The sequence below is a fragment of the Thamnophis sirtalis genome, unplaced genomic scaffold (genome assembly GCF_051295495.1).
Source record: "Thamnophis sirtalis isolate CommonGarterSnake01/CBP01778 unplaced genomic scaffold, rThaSir2_p1.2 scaffold_6, whole genome shotgun sequence".
In the NCBI taxonomy this organism is placed as follows: Eukaryota; Metazoa; Chordata; class Lepidosauria; order Squamata; family Natricidae; genus Thamnophis; species Thamnophis sirtalis.
Window position 1 is genome coordinate 615576 of NW_028261386.1, and position 15408 is coordinate 630983.

Sequence of the window (15408 nt, forward strand, 5' to 3'; positions counted from 1 at the left end):
ATACTGTACCTATGCATTTCGTTTTTCTTGCCTAAATGTAGAACCTGACTCTTTTCACCATTGAATTTCATTTTGTTAGCTAGTGCCCAATGTTCAAGTTTGTCAAGATCCTTCTGTATCTTGAGCCTGTCTTCTGGAGTGTTGGCTGTTCCTTGCCAGCTTGGTGTCATCTGCAAATTTGATGAGTTCTCCATCTATCCCCTCATCCAAATCATTGATGAAGACGTTGAAGAGTCCTGGGCCTAAAACAGAGCCTTGGGGTCCCCCACTGCATACTTTCCTCCATGTAGATGCAGTTCCATTGAGGACTACATGTTGAGTGCGGTTGGTCAGCCAGTTACGAATCCATCTGGTGGTGATGCTGTCTAACCCACATTTTTCTATCTTATCAATTACTAGGTTACAGTCTACTTTATCAAATGCCTTACTGAAGTCTGAGTAAATTATATTGACAGTGTTCCTCTGGTCCACTAATTTTGTCACTTTGTGGCTGAAACATTTGTGGCTTAAGGTTGGCCTTTGGGCACCTTGGTGGGTTTCTTGTAGATGTTTCATGACCAACTAGGTGACATCATCAGTGTTAGAAGGGAGTGGGCTTCACAAACCCCCTCCATTGTAGCACTGATGATGTTACCTAGCTGGGTCATGAAATGTCTCCAAGAAACCCACCAAGCTCGGATAACACCAGGGACCTTCCAGATTTTTCCATCAATCAATTTGGACATTATCCCGTCTCCATCTTCATTTTTCAACCTTCCAAAATTGAAATCGGATTTCAAAGATTTCAATCTTTCAGCCATAAACCACCCCCACCCCCCAAAGTGTAATAAAAGAGGAGGCATAATTGGAAACGTTCGAATCCCGCCCCGTCTCACATCTTCCAAATGGAACTGGGCAAATTACGATGATACGTTGCAGGAGTCAATTTTGAAACGAGTAAAAAGATCTTTGAGAAAAACCTGGAATGCCCCCATTACGTAATCCGAGACTCGGTGAGGAGTGAGCAGATTGAATATCAGAAAGCACACACACACACACAAAAAACCCAGCTTTGTTTGAAAGGGTGAAAGTTTAATCATCGCAGATGGACCTGGATTGTAATCAAATGAAAGGCGCCTATTTTCATTTCCTCCGAACTTCAGAGCTGTTTTTTTTCCCCTCCTTTCCGGGTGTGTCTCCTCCACCGTTTTGAATCATTTTCTTTTCTTTCTTTTTTTCCCCGATCTTGTTTTCCATCTGAAGAAGCAGCTATGAAATCGTAGTAATTCAGCGCATGGAGCATCCAGTTATCCATTTAATTACGTCGATGACATCCAGCCTGTGTCGACTCTTAGCAACCACATTGTAAAGATGTTCTCCATAACGATCAGATTGCCATATTCCACATAATACAACTGAGATATTATTAACCGTATCAGTTAATGTTTAACATTTTTTATTTCTTTTATATTGTGTTTTTTATATCCTTGTAAGCCGCCTTGAGTCGCAAGGGGCGACTCGGCGGCAGTATAAATTTCCTAAATAAATAAACGCGTCCAAAGTTAGATGATTTGAGTGCGTTTATTGGGATACTCATAGCAGTCAGACTTATATACCGCTTCATAGGGCTTTCAGCCCTCTCTAAGCGGTTTACAGAGTCAGCATATTGCCCGCAACAACAATCCGGGTCCTCATTTTACCCACCTCGGAAGGATGGAAGGCTGAGTCAACCTTGAGCCGGTGAGATTAGAACCGCTGAACTGCAGATAACAGTCAGCTGAAGTGGCCTGCAGTACTGCACCCTAACCACTGCGCCACCTCGGCTCATCCCTTGATCGGCAACACTGAACACTTACACTGAGCCTGACCTTTCCTGCAAGCAATGGATTAGATTTCCTGCAATGAATGGACCACGTGGGGATGTGTGGCTCGTCTGAAGGGCCACAGAGAAAGGAACGTACAATATGAGGGCCTCTGGAGTCCTTAATGCCCTTTGAGCTGGGCTGTTTTCTTGCAGACGTTTCGTTACCCAACTAGGGAACATCATCAGTGCTAGAAGGGAGTGGGGATTGCAGAGAGGAGGAGGAGGAGGAAGAGGAGGAGGAGGGAGAGGAGAGGGAGAGGGAGAGGAAGAAGACTGAGGGGTCCTTGGTGCTCTCTGAGCTTGGTTCTTTTCTTGCAGACGTTTTGTTACCCAACTAGGGAACATCATCAGTGCTAGAAGGGAGTGGGGATTGCAGAGAGGAGGAGGAGGAGGAGGGAGAGGAGAGGGAGAGGGAGAGGAAGAAGACTGAGGGGTCCTTGGTGCTCTCTGAGCTTGGTGGTTTTCTTGCAGATGTTTCATTACCCAACTAAGGAACATCATCAGTGCTAGAAGGGAGTGGGGTTTGTGAAGTAGAAGAGAAGGAAAGGTGGGGAGAGGAGGAGGAGAAGGAAGAGGAGGAGGAAGAAGAGGAAGACTGCGGGGTCCTTGGTGCTCTCTGGGTTTGGTTGAGCCGAGGTGGCGCAGTGGTTAAATGCAGCACTGCAGGCTACTTCAGCTGACTGCAGTTCTACAGTTCGGCTGTTCAAATCTCACCGGCTCAAGGTTGACTCAGCCTTCCATCCTTCCGAGGTGGGTGAAATGAGGACCCCGATTGTTGTTGGGGGCAATATGCTGACTTTGTAAACCGCTTAGAGAGGGCTGAAAGCTCTATGAAGCGGTATATAAGTCTAACTGCTATTGCTATTTGGTTGTTTTCTTGCAGACGTTTCATTACCCAACTAAGGAACATCATCAGTGCTAGGAGGGAGTGGGGTTTTGTACCCTGTTTATATACTAGTGGCTTGCTCTATCAATGTTGGAAGGACTGTCCCTTAATTAGGTTGTTGTTTACTCTTTTGTTTGATCTTGGTGTTAATCTCTGTTATACGAGTCTTAGTTGCTGGCCAGGAAGTGTTTTAGGCTTTCGGTCGTCTCTTTTGAATGTTGTGTAGATGTTGCTTATGTCAATGGGTCTGTTGATGGCCGATTCGCCCGAACACCATGCTTCCAGGAATTCTCTGGTGGTTTTTGGTCTTGGTTTGGTCTAGGATGCTCACAGTTTCCCAGTTGAAACTATGGTTCAGCCTGTCCATATGTTGTGCAATGACGCAGTTTTCATCGTGGTTTTTGACTGCTCGTTGCTGTCCGTAGATACACTCTGCTAATCTTCTGCCTGTTTATCCTACACGTTACAGCTCTTATGATGAATGCAGTAGGTGACTCCGGTGGTTTTCTTCTGAGGCTTACGGTGAGCCTCTGTCCCATTTGTGTTTCTGCCTTTGGAGAGATTTTCAGGGCTGACCCTTAACCTCTCCCTGTCAGACTTGCAACCATATTCCTTGTGGGTCTTTGGCCTGCCACACTTTCTATTCTTCTACTATGCATTTTCTATTGTGGGAAAATGAGAAGGGGGATTGTATGGAGTTAGATGATAGGTAGCCATAACAACATTCTTTCTCGAAAGCCAAGGTCATCTTTTGTCTTTGCACCTCTGCACCTGACTGGAACTGGATGGGTGAAAGCTGCCAGCATGGCAGTGGGAGATTGGACCATGGGCTGGGCTTGTGGGTGTGGGGGCAAGTTTTCTTGAACTTTCAACTGAGTGGGGAAAACCGGGAAGCTTTCAGATTCGGGTTTTCCCAGATGTGCCAACATGGCTCTCTTCGTCAATTGGAACTTTGAGCAATCCTTTGCCTCGGACTCTTGATTTAATTTTGGATGCTATTTGGAAGCCTGACACTCCCACCATTTCAAACCCCGATCCTTTCTCAGCTCTGTTGGCCATATTTGAAACACGGCATCCAGTTTTGGTCGCCACGATATTAAAAAGATGTTGAGATTCTAGAAAGAGTGCAGAGAAGAGCAACAAAGTTGATTAGCAATAGCAGTTAGCAATAGCAGGTAGACTTATATACCGCTTCATAGGGCTTTCAGCCCTCTCTAAGCGGTTTACAGAGTCAGCATATCGCCCCCAATAATCTGGGTCCTCATTTTACCCACCTCGGAAGGATGGAAGGCTGAGTCAACCGTGAGCCGGTGAGATTTGAACCGCTGAACTGCAGATAGCAGTCAGCTGAAGTGACCTGCAGTACTGCACTCTACCCACTGCGCCACCTCGGCTCTTACTTGGGGATTAGAGGATTGAAGGCTAAACCAAAGTTGCAGGAATTGGATTATGCCTAGTTCAAGGGTGTCAAACTCAATTTCATATCCCGACTATGGTTGACCTTGGGGGGCGGCAAGTGGGGGGCAACTGGGTGGGCGTGGCCAGCTTGACGTCATTCCCAAACTGCTGGCGTGTTTCCTCTTTGCATTGGGTAGACCGCAGATATGGGGTACCTACTGGTTTGCACTGGGTCGGTGGGGCCCGTAGTGGAAATGGCGACTGGGTCCTCTGAACCAGTAGGGACGGAACGCTCTCCACATCCCTGAACCGGTTACCCGGTTGCCGCGATATCGGGTTTTTTTTTTGACCTTTTAAAATGTTCTGTGCATGCACACACCTATTTATAGGCAACTGCGCACTTGCGCGGAGCAAAATTGCATGCGCACCGAACCGGCAGTATCGCCGACAGAAACCCACCGCTGGTAGACTGGGCTGAAGCGACATGGGTCAGCCCCTTTACATTTTCCAGCTGGGGGTGGGAGGGGTGGAAGGGGCAGCCGGCTTCCCACCCTCACAGTCAGAGATCTCGCGTGCATAGGATCCTAAGGCTGGAAGGGACCTCAGAGGTCATCTAGTCCAACCCATCTAAAGCAGGAGTCCTTATACCAACCAGAACAGAGGTCTGGACAAACTTCTTCACAACTTTCACCAAGGGAAATAAATATGGGTGCATGTTGTGTTTCTTTTAATCTGCTGTGTCTTATTTGTTTTAATCTTCTCTTAATATTTCTTATTTCTGTTAAGCCGCCCGGAGACCTCCGGGATTGGGCGGCCTATAAATTCTAGAAATAGAAATAGAAATAGAATAGCACCCAGAATTCCAGGAACAAAGTTAGTTCCTTCCTTCCTTCCTTCCTTCCTTCCTTCCTTCCTTCCTTCCCTCCCTCCCTCCCTCCCTCCCTCCCTCCCTCCCTAACCCTTTTTCTACCCTTCCTTCCCCTCTCTATCCTTCCTTTTCTCCCTTCCTCCTCCCATCTCTCTCTATTCCTTCCTTCCTTCCTCACCCCGTAGCCCTCCCTCCCTCCCTCTCCTTCTTTCCTTTCCCTCTCTCCCTTTTTTTTTCTTTCTTCCTTTTTCACAGGAGGTCTTCTAGTCCGCTTCCCTGCTCAAGCCTGGGGGTCCTCATTCCATCCCTTATGAATGGTTGCGCAATCTTTCCTTGAAAGCTCCCCCCCCCCTCCGCAGGCCTTGAGTTTCACACCCCGAGTCTTGTTTAATGAAAAGAAGGACTGATAGCGGCCTTCCAATATCTGAGGGTGTGCCCCAAAGAAGAGATTTATTCTGTTACGATCAGCCACAGGATTGTCCTAACTTGGGAATGCTGTCAATTCCAGGCACATGGACAATTCCCGGATTCTGCCTCCGAAGCGCCTGGATGTTCTCCGTGGCTCTGTTTTCTCTTCCTCCCCACCCCTCCTTTGTGATGTTGTGCGTTCTTGTCTGCATCACTCCCTTGAATGCGAACACCAGCTACATCACGGAGAGAGCCCATTTTGAAGCAATTTGCTTCTTATTCACGCCATGCTTCATGCTTTACTTTCTATTTGTTCCTCGTGAAGAATGGGACTTTTCTTTTTTCCCCAAAAAATGAATATGCTTTGGCTTGAAATGTCGCCTCAGATAAGAGGCTGGAAAATATTGTCTCTTTCCAATTAATTTTGCCATTTCTCTTTTCTCGTACCGACAAAGCCCGAAAATTCATAATGCCTTTTTTCTTTTCTTTTTTTGGGTTAGCCAAGCTGAGGCTGAGCTATCTCCCTTTCTACCTTCTTCCTTTTATTAGCTTTTTATTGAGTTTGGATGTCTTGATATTAAAAGCAAATAAGGACACCTCCACCCCGCATATCTGCTTTAGCAAAAGTTAGGCAGACACGGAGCTAAATACCATATTTTTCAGACTATAAGATGCACCGGAGTTGAGTTGTTATGATAAGCCATAATTGGATATGAGAAGGGAAGGTTAGAAATATTTTTGGACTATATCTAAAGATTATTAATAACAACAATAATTATAATAAAAAAACAAAACTATATACAGTTAAGTTTTAACTAATAGGGGGAAAATGTTATGATATAAGATATAATTAAATAAAGAAAGGATAATGATAATAAATTATATACATGGAGGATTAGAAAAATTTTGGTATTAAATATTATGGCTGTTTAGCTAAAACAGGATATGAGGACTTCATGTTAATGGAGGATTTTACAAATAAGTCAATGAAATGCCAGCATGTGGTTATGTATTGAATCTTGGTATACTTAAGGACGAAGGATGTTTAAATAACTGTAGTCAAATAAAAGTGGAGGTATGATGATGTTAATATAGTAAATATTTGAGTTAAGATATTTGAATTAATATGAATTATATTTGATGACGGTGGAAGAGTTGCACAAAGGCTTTTTGTAACCAGCTGATATACTTTCTACAATATATGTTTGTTTTGAAAATAAATAAATAAATAAAAAATTTTTAAAAAATGCACCGGAGTATAAGACGCACCAAAATTTTGAAGAGGCAATTAAAAAAAAACAACACATTTTTTTTCCTCCCCAGCCCCCAGGGCCTCCCAAACCCTCTACACACCTCACAAAAACAGGCCCATTTTTTGCAAAAAAAGAAAACCCCAGGGCATACTTAGGGTTTGGGAGGATTGTAGTGTGTTCCTGGGAGCTGGGGCAAAACCAAAAATGGCCCGTTTTTCACTCGTTTTTGCCCTCCCCAGCCCCCAGGAGCAATTTGCAGGCCTCCCAAACTGTCTGCGCATCCATTTTTGCAAAAAAAAACGTGATCCACGGGGCAGGGTTTCAGGTGGCCAAAAATGCTATATTCAGTGTATAAGACGCACCCAGATTTTCACCCTCTTGCTGGGGGGGGGGAGGTGCTGCTTATACTCTGAAAAATACGGTAAGTTAGCTGCGGGTGGGGTGGGTGGGGGGAATGGACAGGAATTTGGTTATTTGAAAAAAAGTGCTGGAGTCCCAGTTCTGGGCAAGACTTTGTAGAAATGGGTTGAGCTCTGAAGAAGGACCCCCCCGCCCCCCGAGAGGATGGTTGTCACTGGCTGGCCATTGTGAAATCTCTGGGATCCTTGAGCTGGCTGGTTTTTCCTGCAAGACGTCTCATGACCCAACTGAGTAACAACATCAGTGCTAGGGGTTTGTGGACTGGAGGGAGGAAGAGGAGAAGGAGGAGGAAGAGGATTGTGGAGCACCCTTGGTGCTCTCTGAGCTTGGTTGCTTTCTGGCAGACATTACCAAACTAGGTAACATGATCAGGGCTAGAAGGGAGCGGGGTTTGTGGAGAAGGGGAGGAAGAGGAGGACTGTGGGGTCCTTGGTGCTCTCTGAGGTTGGTGGTTTCCTTGCAGGCGTTTCATGACCCAACTAGGTAACATCATCACTGCTAGAAAAGAGGTCTTGCGCTATTTCTATACAAGTGGCTTGACTGCCAAAATTGGGGTGTGAGATCTTGATGGTTCCTCGATTTGGACTGTTGTAGCTATCTGGCCAGCTAGTCACATATAGTTAGTTAGTTAGTTAGTTAGTTAGTTAGTTAGTTAGACAGACAGACAGACAGACAGACAGACAGACAGACAGACAGACAGACAGACAGACAGACATGGACAGATGGATGGATTTGGGGTCCTTTGGTGCTGTCTGAGCTTGGTGGTTTTCTTGCAGACGTTTCATGACCCAACTAGGTAACATCATCAGTGCTAGAAGGGAGAGGGGTTTCAGGAGAGGAGGAGGAGGACTGTGGGGGGTCCTTTGGTGCTCTCCGAGCTGGGTGGCTTTCCTGCAGACGTTTCATGGCCCAACTAGGTAACATCATCAGTGCTAGAAGGGAGTGGGGTTTTGCTCTCTGATTATATGCAAGTTGCTAGCCCCGTCGGTGTTGGTGAGGTATTGTTGTTATCATTTTCTTCTTGGTGATTGTTTGATTAGGCGGTGGTTTACTGTTTGATTGTCAGAATTGGTAGATCCTTGATTGGGGTGATGCTTGCGGCTTGATTGTTGGTCTAATATTGGTCTACCAAGGAAGCAACAACGTTCCTTCAATTCCACAATGGCAATAGAATAGAGTAGAGTAGAGTAGAGTAGAGTAGAGTAGAGTAGAATAGAATAGCAATGGGAAGGGAAGGGAAGAGAAGAGAAGAGAGGAATGGAATAGAGAGAACAGAATAGAATGGAATGGAACAGAACGGAAAATAATGTAGGAACAGAACAGAATACAACAGGATGTAGGAATGGAACAGAATAGAATATAGGGATGGAACAGAGCGGAACAGAATAGAATGTAGGAATAGAATGGAATAGAACAGAAGAGAATGGAATATAGGAATGGAACAGAACGGAATAGAATAGAATGTAGGAATAGAATGGAACAGAACAGGATGTAGGAATGGAACAGAACAGAATAGAATATAGGAATGGAACAGAACGGAACAGAATAGAATGTAGGAATAGAATGGAACAGAACAGGATGTAGGAACGGAACAGAACAGAATAGAATATAGGGATGGAACAGAGCGGAACAGAATAGAATGTAGGAATAGAATGGAATAGAACAGAAGAGAATGGAATATAGGAATGGAACAGAACGGAATAGAATAGAATGTAGGAATAGAATGGAACAGAACAGGATGTAGGAATGGAACAGAACAGAATAGAATATAGGAATGGAACAGAACGGAACAGAATAGAATGTAGGAATAGAATGGAATAGAACAGAAGAGAATGGAATATAGGAATGGAACAGAACGAAATAGAATAGAATGTAGGAATAGAATGGAACAGAACAGGATGTAGGAACGGAACAGAACAGAATAGAATATAGGAATGGAACAGAACGGAACAGAATAGAATGTAGGAATAGAATGGAATAGAACAGAAGAGAATAGAATATAGGGATGGAACAGAGCGGAACAGAATAGAATGTAGGAATAGAATGGAATAGAACAGAAGAGAATAGAATATAGGAATGGAACAGAACGGAACAGAATAGAATGTAGGAATAGAATGGAATGGAACAGGATGTAGGAACGGAACAGAACAGAATAGAATATAGGAATGGAACAGAACGGAACAGAATAGAATGTAGGAATAGAATGGAATAGAACAGAAGAGAATGGAATATAGGAATGGAACAGAACGAAATAGAATAGAATGTAGGAATAGAATGGAACAGAACAGGATGTAGGAACGGAACGGAACAGAATAGAATATAGGAATGGAACAGAACGGAACAGAATAGAATGTAGGAATAGAATGGAATAGAACAGAAGAGAATAGAATATAGGAATGGAACAGAACGGAATAGAATAGAATGTAGGAATAGAATGGAACAGAACAGGATGTAGGAACGGAACAGAACAGAATAGAATATAGGAATGGAACAGAACGGAACAGAATAGAATGTAGGAATAGAATGGAATAGAACAGAAGAGAATAGAATATAGGAATGGAACAGAACGGAATAGAATAGAATGTAGGAATAGAATGGAACAGAACAGGATGTAGGAACGGAACAGAACAGAATAGAATATAGGGATGGAACAGAGCGGAACAGAATAGAATGTAGGAATAGAATGGAATGGAACAGAACGGAAAAGAATGTAGGAACAGAGCAGAACGGAATGGAACAGAATAGAATAACAGAGCTGGCAGGGACCTTGAAGGTCTTCTAGTCCAGCCCCATTCCAGGCAAGTGGCTGTCCAGTCTCTTCCTAAAAACCTCCAGGGATGGAGCAAAAAAAATCACCGGAATCCTTTCCCCAGGTGAGCTCTGCTGCAGCCAGGTGAGAGGTGGGATGTGTCATAAAAAGAAAGAAAAACAGAAGCCCAGAGCCGCCTCTTCCGTCTCCCTCCTGCCCTTCGGAGGCCGAGGTTGTGTTTGGCAATTCTGTCGTCTGTGGGAGTTTAATGCGTTCTCTGCACGCCCCCCCCCACCTCCCGACCTCCTTTCATTTTCAGGCCTTTTCCTCCGATGCCCCCGAAGGGATTGCAGGGAAATAAAAACAATAGTGGAGAATTACAAGGGGAAGGGAAAGGCCTGGGCTGGCGTTGTTATATCGGAATTCTGCAGCCTGCTCTCCTCCCCTCCCCTTCCCCATCGTCCTGCCTTGCAGAACTGGCCTTGGAGACTTCTAACTGTTGGCAATTTAATTTAAATAAAGATTTTTTTTTAAATTCTTTTTATTAGTAAAAGAAAAATACAACAACCAATAGCTGGTAAAAGACAATACAACATCCACTGTTTTGCTTTACATTTGACTACGTTTCAAGACATTCCCGTGATATCAAAATCATTATAGACATCAAAGGTTAGGAATCTTCTTCCCTCCCTCCCTCTTTCCTTCCCTTGTTTCTTCTTTCCCACTCCCCTTCCTTCCTTCCCTCCTTCTCTCCTTCCCTCCTTCCTTCCCTCCTTTCTTTTCCTTTCCTCCTTTCCTTCCCCTTCCCTTTCCTCTCTCCATCCCCCCTCCTTCTCTCATACCTTCCCTCCCTCCTTTCTTCCTTCCTTCCCTCCTTTCTCTTCTCTTACGTTCCCTCCTTTCTTCCCTCCTTCCCTCCTTCCTATCTACTCTCCTTCTCTCCTTCCTTCCCTCCCTTTTTCCCTCCTTGCTTCCCTACCTTCTTCCCTCCCTCCTTCCTATCTTTTCTTTCTTCTCTCCTTCCTTCTTTCCACCTCTCCCTTCCCTTCTCTCCTTTCTCTTCCTCCTTTTTAACCTTCCCCCCTTCTTCTGCCTTTCCCTTTTTCCTGTTCCTTAAAATAATAATAATAGCGTATTCCTCCAAGGTTCTGCTTTGCATGCTGTGGAGTGATGTCTAAGGGGGGTCCTGTCTGTCTGTGTATGTGTGTGTGTGTAGAGGGAATTTTTAAAGTGTGTAAACCACGGGTGTGCAAACTTGGGAACTTTAAGGCTGGTGGACTTCAACTCCCAGAATTCCCCAGCCAGAAGAAATGGAGGGGAAGTAAGAGTAGGTAGGAGAGGGAAGAGGAGGAGAGAAGGGGGGGGGAGAGGAAGGGAAAGGAGAGGAGGAAAGAAGAAAGTAGAGAAGGAGAAAGGAAGGAGAAGTAAGGTTGTTGTAAAACAAGATGGGTGTAGGGCAGGGGTGACCAAACTTGGGAACTTTAAGGCTGGTGGACTTCAACTCCCAGAATTCCCCGGCTGGGGAATTCTGGGAGTTGAAGTCCACCAGCCTTAAAGTTCCCAAGTTTGCACACACCTGGTGTAAACAGAACCATGCAAAGCGGGTCTGACCATGAAGGAAGTGTAGCAAGCAAGGTCGTAAATGGGGCAGAACCCCCCATTAACAGCTTGTCTGGCTTAGCGACAGAATTCCGGAGCTCGAGTGTGGTCGCACGTCGAGGGCTAGCTGTGTTTTGCGTTGTACGCTGCTAAAAACACAGACCGAGAAGGCGGAGTGTAGAGAAAAGAAGGATTAGTGCGGGCAGAATAGCAAATCTTCCAATAAATCAGGGGCTGCCAGAAAGAGGAGGGGGTCGACTTATTCCTCAAAGCACCTGAAGGCAGGACAAGAAGCAATGGGTGGAAACTAATCAAGGAGAGAAGCCACCTGGGATTAAAGAGAAACTTCCTAACAGTGAGGACAATTAACCAGTGGAACAGCTTGCCACCAGAAGTTGTGATGCTTTAACCCTGGAGCTTTTTAACAAGAGACTGGACAGTCATTTGTCTGAAATAGTATAGGTTTCCCTGCTTGAGCAAGGGGCTGGACTAGAAGACCTCCAAGGTCCCTTTCAGCTCTATTCTGATTGATTGATTGATTGATTGATTGATTGATTGATTAGAAATGATGGCTTCCTTTTTCCAGGTCAGGAACTTGCTCGAAATAACAGAATGGCAGTTGAATTATTCCCAATTCAAACCTTTTTGGTGTTTTTGCATCGTGCGAAGATAAAATCCATGAGGTTAAATTTATCATTTAGAGAGGTGGGTGGAAGGGAGAGAAAGAGAAGGAGAGGAGGGAGGAAGAGAGAGAAAGAGAAGGAGAGAGGGTAGGAAGGAGAAGAAAGAGGATAGGAGTAGGGGAGAAGTAGGGGGGAAGGAAGAAGGGGATGGAGAGGAGGAAGGAAGGAAGTAGAGAAGGAAGGGAGGGAGAAAAGAAAAGAAAGAGAAAATGAGGTGGTGTCATAGCATGTGCGAAGGATGGTAAACAAAGCATTCCAAACTATACCTTATAACCTTTTAAATGGAATAATAATAATATAAGAATGGCAAAGAAAAAGAATAACTATGTGAATGTATACCTATAACTGTATGTAAGAGAATAAATGACAGTAAAAATATAAAGCATAATATAGGTAAATAATATTTGGTCATAAGTACCTAAGTTTAAATAAATAAAGAAATGTACATAAAAATGGATAACGAATAAGGAGATTATGAACACAAGATAGAAATGTATAGAAGGGAAAACACTAACTGCAAAGAAACCAATTCGGAACTGCGGTATGATATACGATGGAACTTATTGTTCCTATGTTGTTTTTAAGACATGTGTTTGTTTCTGTTGATGTGCTTATGTGTCTAAAATAAAAATTTATAAAAAATAAATTATAAATTAAAAAAATTATCATTTAGAAAAGGAGGGGGTGGAGGAAACACGTGTTTTATTTAAATAAGTTTGTAAACAATAAAATGTGCATTCAAGGGTATCGGACAGGACAGGCATGTTGAAAATCCAGATCAAGAAGCAAGATTCCAGCATAATATTTCTGTTGGGGAAAAAAATGGGATTCTGAGCCCAGAGACGGCTGTTGGTTCCTATAACAACAACCCTGTGAGGTGGCTTGAGTTGAGAGAGAATGACTGGCTCAAAGTCACCCAGTTGGCTTTCATGGCTATGTTGGGACTAGAACTCACCATCTCCTAGTGATTGGCTCAGGGTCATCCAGCTGGCTTTCCTACCTAAGGTAGAACTAGAATTCACAATCTCCTTTTGATTGGCCCAGAGTCACCTAGTCAAATCTCATGGCTATGTTTGGACTAGAACTCACCATCCCCTAGTGATTGGCCCAGAGTCACCCAGTTGGCTTTCATGCCTAAGGCAGGACTAGAACTCACCGTCTTCAGGTGATTGGCCCAAAGTCACCCAGTTGGCTTTCATGCCTAAGGCGGGACTAGAACTCATCGCCTCCTGATGATTGGCCCAGGGTCATCCAGTTGGCTTTCCTACCTAAGGTAGAACTAGAACTCACCATCTCCTGTTGATTGGCCCAAAGTCACCTAGCCAGATCTCATAGCTATGTTGGGACTAGAACTCACCATCTCCTTGATTGGCCCAGAGTCACCCAGTCGGCTTTCATGCCTAAGGCGGGACTAGAACTCATTGCCTTCAGGTGATTGGCCCAGAGTCATCCAGTTGGCTTTCTTCTTAAGGCAGATCTAGAACTCATCCCTGTGATTCACCCAAAGTCAACCTTCCTGGCTTTCTTGCATAAGGCGGAACTATAAGATGGTGGCGAACTCACCATCTCCCTCTTTCTAGTCCAGCACACTGTCACCAAACCATTTACCCCATACCGGCTCCGGAGGTTAGTCTTATCGGCAACCTTTTCTTAATTTGACAAGCCTATTCCTTAGCAGCCCTTATTTAGATCAGTGATTCTAAATAAAGGCATGTAAATAACGCTCGGTTTTGACTTGCCTTCAGATTTAATTACTTTCCCTTCAGTTGCTTCTCCTCCTTTGATCTCTTTGTCTGGGAGATGGCAGGATGTTCCTTTTGCTTAACTGATACAGCTATTAAGAAAGAAATTAAAATCACATCGGCTTTTCATCCCACAGAGACTCAAGAAGAAAAAGCGGTGTGTGTGTGTGTGTGTGTGTAGAAGAGAGATTACCATATTTTTCGGCGTATAAGACACACCGGAGATTATAAGACACACCAAGATTTTGAAGAGACAAATTTTTTAAAAAGTTTTTGCACTCTGCAGACCTCCCGAAAATGGCCTGTTTTTCGCAAAAATGGCCCGTTTTTTTAAAAAGAGCATGAATAGCCTTTAGGAGGTTTAAATAGTGCTTCGGGGAGGGGCAAAATTGAGCAAAAATGGACCATTTTTCACTCATTTCTGCCCTCCCCAGCCCCCAGGAGCACTCTGGAAGCCTCCTAAAGGCTATGCACAGCCATTTTGGTGAAGGGGGAGGAGTTTCGTGAGGCCAAGAATGCTGTATTCAGTGTATAAGACGCACCCAGATTTTCGGCCTTTTTTGGAGGGAAAAAGGTATTGTATTGTATTGTATTTGGTTTATTTGTATGCCGCCCTTCTCCAGGAGGGACTCAGGGCGGCGAACAACTCAGGGGGGAAAGGGAACATAAACACAATACACATAATTAAAATACACGAAAATCACACAGCCATACCAGTCGAGAGGGGAGGGGAACTCATCAACCCCAGGCCTGCCGGCACAGCCAGGTTTTGATGGCTTTCCGGAAGGCCTGGAGAGAGGTGAGGGTCCGGATCTCCGCGGGGAGTTCATTCCAAAGGGCCGGAGCTGCTACAGAGAAGGCCCTCCCCCGGGTAGTAGCCAGATGGCATTGGCTGGTGGACGGAACCCGGAGGAGGCCGACCCTGTGAGATCTAACGGGTCTTTGGGAGGTAATTGGCAGGAGGCGGTCTCTCAAGTACCCAGGTCCAATACCATGAAGGGCTTTATAAGTTACGACTAGCACTTTGAAGCGTATCCGGAGACCGATCGGTAGCCAGTGCAGCTCGCGGAGGATAGGTGTAACGTGGGTGTACCGAGGTGCACCCACAATCGCTCGCGCGGCTGCATTCTGGACGAGTTGAAGTCTCCGAATACTCTTCAAAGGCCGCCCCATGTAGAGCGCATTGCAGGTGCGTCTTATACTCCGAAAAATACGGTAATAAGATCCTTTTGTTAAATTCTGGAATGGCTCTTCACCATCCCACCAACCCCATGGCGTAGATGTTTGAAGACGGAGGATTTCGGATGGTCCCACTGGTGCTTTTTTTCAGGAGGCAACTGAACTTTCTTGGATTTTTTTCTTTTCTTTTCAAGGCATTTCGCTTTCCATCCAAGAAGCTTCTTCAGCTCTGACAGGATGGCGAAGAATGATTTATACTCCTTGCAGGCAACTGGTCATTTGCATCCTTTTAGAGCAGTGTTTTTCAACCTTGGCAACTTGAAGATGTCCGGACTTCAACTCCCAGAATTCCCCAGCCAGCGAATGCTGGCTGGGGAATT

General features: G+C 44.7%; 1 protein-coding gene across 1 annotated transcript in view; it reads left to right on the top strand.

The window, feature by feature from the left end:
- The window catches only part of PPM1E (protein phosphatase, Mg2+/Mn2+ dependent 1E), a 119036-nt gene that overhangs the window by 62577 nt on the left and 41051 nt on the right, over nucleotides 1-15408 (top strand). The gene's annotated exons all lie outside the window — the stretch shown is intronic.